The sequence below is a fragment of the Octodon degus genome, unplaced genomic scaffold (assembly GCF_000260255.1).
Source record: "Octodon degus isolate 3935 unplaced genomic scaffold, OctDeg1.0 scaffold00052, whole genome shotgun sequence".
Taxonomy (NCBI): Eukaryota; Metazoa; Chordata; class Mammalia; order Rodentia; family Octodontidae; genus Octodon; species Octodon degus.
Window position 1 is genome coordinate 735,289 of NW_004524628.1, and position 5,983 is coordinate 741,271.

A 5,983-nucleotide genomic window follows, 5' to 3' on the forward strand; every position below is an offset into this window, starting at 1 on the left:
CAGTAGCTGCCATTAATGAATGGGTCATGGGTTTAACACACACACACACACACACACACACACACACACACACACACACACATCCAGTAGCCTTTATTTGTAACACTCAGGAACGGACTTTTTTTTTTTTTGGATTTTAGATGTTTATGAATTTGGATTATTGTATATACACAATGACATCTCTTAAGAAAGGATCCCAAATTTAAACATGGAATTTGTCTGTGTTTCATACACAGCCTGTATACATAGACTACAGGTAATTTTATAATACATTTTAAAATAATTTTACACAACAACAAAGTTCTGTGGTATGGAAATTTTCACCAGTACTGTCATGAAGTTTTGGGGTTTTCAGCGCTTTGGACTTCAGATTTTGAGGTTAGGGAAGCTCTGTGGAACCCGACATGAGCTGGCTGTGACTGTTACTGTGTTTGCTGTGACTGTCACTGTTGTGTTCTTCCACATGCTGTGACAACTTCTTACATATGATTAGGTTTAAATCATGTTAAAAATATCTGTTGGGACCTGCAAACACCAAGCAAAAGTAATCTTTGAGGAATGAAAATATCAGACATGATTTCTACCTGGAAAAGCTCATGCGTGAGTTGGCAGGGTGACCAGACGCAGACGTACACACCTGTCCGTGCCTCCTCTGCCAGGTGGCCAGGCAGCTTTATTATTTGTGAGGAAGCAGGTTCCCTGGCAAAGTTCCTTCCCTCTTGAGCTCCCTAGGAGGCCCCTGAGGTCTCATGGGCCTCTGACCCCTGAAGTTTCCTGGAAGACTGGCGGAGGTTCTTTAGCCAAGAACTAGAGGTGGGTGAGGAGAGGGGATCATGAGGGACCTCCCGTCCCTGAGCATGCTCTCTGCCTTGGTCCAAGTACTGTGTGCTGCGCCAGTCATTTAACCTAAGTCTCAGACAATGCTTCAAAGCTCTGTAGTTGGATGTTGTCCCGTGTCATCCTGATGCCCCTTCAAGATTAAAGCACTCATTTCCCAGGGCTCAGAGACCTCTGAATGAAGAGGTCTCTGAATCAAGACCTACTTGCCTGAAGAGGGCCAAGCCCCACTTCCAACGAGTGGTTGATAGGTGGCTTTAGAGGACTGGTGCCCTCACTCAGGCCAGGGCACTCCTTGGTGCCATCTGGGTTCAGAGCACTGTGTCCCCTACGCCACTGCTCAACTTCCCTCTCTGCCCGCACCTGCAGCCTTGTCTTCCCACCCAGGCGCCAAGCACTGAGCCACTCACCATCAGGTTCCTGCACAGTCATCTCTCAGTGGAAACCTGGCAAGGCTCAGAAAGGTTAAGAATCTTGCCTTAGGTCCCATAGCTTCCAAATGATAGAACTAGGCTCAAACCCAAGTTAATACAACAACAAGATTGTTATTTTCAGTACATGAAATAAAATCCCCCATTAATCCTATAAATTCAATATATATTCTTTGCATTCTAAAACTTCCCAAAGAAGCAGAATGTATACTTCAGACCAGCAAAAGCCCACATGAGTTCAGGCTTAGGGTTAGAACAGATGAAAACATTGAGTCCCTGCCCTCACTGGAGGTGCAGTGCCTGACTTCTCCAAATGCTGTCTCCGGTGACACCAGTCTGGTGACACCAGTCCAGGAAGGTCCAGCAGGAAGGTCCTGCAACAGCGCTCCCAGGACACGAGCACCAGGCCCACCACGCCATCCGCTCCTCACCCACTGTGCCCAGCCACCTGCCATCTCAGCACAGGATTCAGTTTCTTCATTTATAAAATAGAAATGATAGTTGGACCCCCAAATTGTTTCCAGAGTTAACGGGTATGAAATCTTCTTACACTATTTTGAAATGCATAAAATCGCCTACTGCAGCAGGGATCAGAACCCAGCAAAGAGGACCATAGATGGCACTTGCTCAGAACACCAGGGCTGTCTTTCTGGCTTCTAGCCAGCTGGCTCCACTTTTACACTCCTGGTCCTTGGAGTGAGGCTGTTGGTCTCCCAGAGGAGGTTCACCCCAGCATTCGTGGCCCACCTGGAGCAGCACAGGACACCTGCATGAGCAGGGGATTGCATATTCGGGGCCTGAATTACAGACCTGATTTTCTCAAAAGTTAGCTCCAATAGGCCTCCTCTCTGTCTGGGACTGACTTCTTCTTTATTGGAATGAAGAGATCAGACTGCATACTCCTTGGTGCCCCCGCAGATGTGTAGGATCCTCTAGCAGCTGGTGCCCTTTAGACAAAGTGCTTCACCCCACTCCTGTTCATCAACTGGCCTCTCCTACTCTCCGCCTCTGCAGCCTAGGTGGGTGGATAGGAAAAGCAGGGGAAGAAAGAAGACTGCTAACAAACCTAGGGTCCCTCAGAGTCCCTGATACCCTGGGACAATGATAACCCACACTGGCAGCCCTTCTCTGAGGAGCTCATGAAGGCTGCTTAGCTCAGTGCCAAGCCCTCATGAGACACACACGGGGATGCGCCGTGCAATTGGCTCTCCCACTCCATCTGGCCATCTGCTCACACCGAGCTTCACTCTGCACTCAATGGTCCACCCTGAGGAGCATTTTAGGAGCTACATCCTGATGGGACAATAAGTTAAATAAACACAATTAGAAAGGAAAACGTGCTGGAAGAGTGCCGAGTGAGTCTACACCATAGCTGAGTTGTCCACAGTTGTTCAGAAAGTCAGTTTCCAAGTTAATGGCCAACACATTCTGCCCAGGTGAAGCCCTCCCAGCTCACCCCATGCACTTTGGCACAGGGGGCAAGAGGAACGGAGGCAGCTGCTAGCTGTCACCACATGGAAGGTTTGCAGCACCCTTATTGCAAAAGACAGATGTGCTTCTCAGAAACGGGGACTTGCTTTACAGACTTGGGGAGTGTTTCCCCAGCAAAATCTGTCTCATCACCCACATGCTGTGGTTTATAGAGACAGGTTTCACTCAGTACAGGTTTTTAATGGCTCCTCTCGGGGTGGTGGAGAGAACTGGAAGAGTTCTAATTCCACTCATCTTTCCTTCCTTCACCCACTCAGAAGTACTTGATAAGTGTATGCCGCATGCCATTTATTTGACTCTCAGCCAAACATACGTGAATCCCGTGTGATTTCAGATTGCTCTTTTAGAACTTAAGTAGGAAATGACGAGGAGCAACTCTTGTCACCCATTTCTAAGGAACCATTTGTGAATTTACCTTGATACAGGTGTCATGGCAATAAGGGCCTTCACACATCTTGTGCCATCCGTGCTGGCACTGCTACCAGTAGAAGTGATATTTGTAGAAGAGTTACACAAACCCAAAGCACTGAATCGAAGGCGTCAGCCCAGAGATGGTCAAGAGGTCATCTCAGAAGCAACTCGAGTGAGTGGGGTGCTGCCTTAAGACATGGTCTGACAGCCCAACCCCCAGGGTGGGCTGAGCTGGCAAAAAAAAAAAAAAAAAGCAAATGATGGGAAGGTAAGGAAATGGACACAAACATGGTGCTATGGCAGTGGTGAGCAGAAACACTGAAACAGCAGCCAGGATTTGGAAGCAGACTTATTTACATTGACAGGCACTGGTCAAAGTCCTCATTCCCAGAATATCAGGTTCTGATCTCTGGTCTAAGGCTTATGTGGGATAAGCGAGCAGGAAGTACAGAGGCTGAATGGCTTGTCAACTGGGGATTGGTTCTTACGACATGATCATATTGACCAGCTATGCATCACAGCGACCAGCCATTTCTAAGAGACAGAAGCAATTGCAACTGGAACAGGAACTATTACCCAGGGAACTAAGAAACTGAAGTACGCTGACTGGGGGGCAGCATTTTCTGTTACACTATGTCTGTGAAGTTGGCCCTAAACTAGTAACCCAGGATCAACTGTCCCTAGGGGCATTCTAGGCTGGGATCATTGGAATCAAGTGTGCTTTGTTCACAAAAAACATAGGGAAAAGCTTGTCTGTTAATCTGTTTACTGGAATAAAATCTTTTTTTTTTTTTTTTTTTTTTTTTTTTTTTCAGTGTCAAAAAAAAAAAAAGACATGGCCTGAAGCCAGTGTGGATTAGGGGACAGAGGGCCCCAGGCTGCAGGAAGGGAGGGGTGTTGAGCAGCCTGGCCTTTCTATTTTTTTAAATTAATTTTACTGAGAAACAAATAGCAATGAGACAGTTTCAAAACACGTTAGTAGGACAGTTACAATAATTAATACATTGCATATTATTGTCCTCATAGTAATTATTCATGTACAAGATGCAGACATGATATCCTGTCAAAACACTATTCGTACAAATCTTTGTTATCATTGAATTAAGACAAAGTAGCTGTACATCTAACCTAACTATTTTATATATACAGATACAAAATGGTCCTTCCTTTATATCCCCTTTTTTGTTTACTTTTGTCAGAGATGGGTATTCCACTGCCACTTAAATATTGTAGGTGTGTGAATTCAGCAAAATAATCCAATATACTCCAGTAGTCCATAATAGCAGTGGTTTATCCATAGGACTGGCAATGTCAGAAGTTGTTGACTTGAGCCTTTTACAGCTCAGCATATTAATAAGGCTTTACTTTTTATACCTCCTTTTTATACTTTTCTGCTAGGTGGTTAAGACTAAGATAAAGCAAGACCTATATAACAAGAAATGTAACTTTTGTATCTGACAAGGTCAGTCATCCCCTCAGGATTTACTGGCCTTTCTATTTGGGAAGCTGCATTCTAGCCTCCTTCAGGCCTTAGATCAGAAGGGCTCTACAGTTGTTTATTGGCATTTATACTAAGATTTAGGCTCATTTTCCAGGGGAAAGATCTGCACTTCATGGCCACAGAGGGGGCCCAGACAGACTGCAGTGTCCCTCACTGTGCAAGAGTCAGGCAAGGGCCAGAGAGATGGCTCAGTGGAATAAGCTCTTCCCTGGCAAAGGGGTGAGCTCCTCTCGGCCGTCAAGAGCTAGAGTCCAGCATGGGCAAATTAGGCAGAGCAAACTTGAGGGTAGTTAAGGGGATGAAGTTCGGGGTGCACAGTCCCTGTAGAGTCCTTGCTCTTGGCACTTGGAAAGCCTGTTTATCAGGCTGAGAGCTAACACAGAAGTCGCAGCTCGTCGCGAGTTGACTCCAGAGATAGCTGTGCACCTCACCTTCTGTCTGCGTAATTAACCAGCAGTTGTTCCTGCTTTGTGCAACATGGACCCGGAAGCCCCTGGGAAGCCCCGTGGGGACGCTCTCAGTCTGACTGGCAGACAATTGGCAGGAACTAAAGCTTCTGCAGTGCTTAAGTGAGAGGACAGAGGACAGAGGGTTTTTTTCTTCTCCACATGAAATCACACCGTCCACCCTTCCCTCTCCCTTAGAGCCATCTCGGTGTAACAGTGGCCGTTGCTATTGGGTACTGACCCTGCGGTACCCAGCTCAGCCCTGATGTCTATGGCTATATGGGATTTTGGGTCAAATCCCTAAATCCTTAGAATTTGGCTATAGCAAAGAAACTTTCATGATCCTAAAGAAAATTTCACTGTCATACAGACATGGACACTTACTCTTAGAATACTCAAAGATACAAACACGGCTGGCCAGGGCAGTGCTGGAAATCCTGACTGCTCCTGTCCAGACTTCACTTGGATGTCATCCTCTCCAAGCCCCTACAAAACATATAATCCATGGCAAGCTCGAGCCCCATAATCCCCCCAGAGAACTCTCTGCAATACTTTAACCCCCCCCCCCCTAAGCCTTGGCACAAATCTCTTGTTTAAATTCCAGAACTATTTTTTCAGGTATTTAAAGATTCTTCAGATGGAACCTGAAAGCATTCTGTCTCTTCCCTCTTTCTTAACCCTAGCCAGTCAGTTGCATTCTTGCCTATATCCTTTAAATTTAGATATAGATCTATTCTGTCTCTCTGGAAAACAAATGCATCATGTCTTGTAGCCGGGGGTCACATGGAAAGCTCTAAAAGAGCTATAGCTCCTTAAAAAAAAAAAAAAAAAAAAAAGACATGACAACCATGATGAAAGAACTGCTC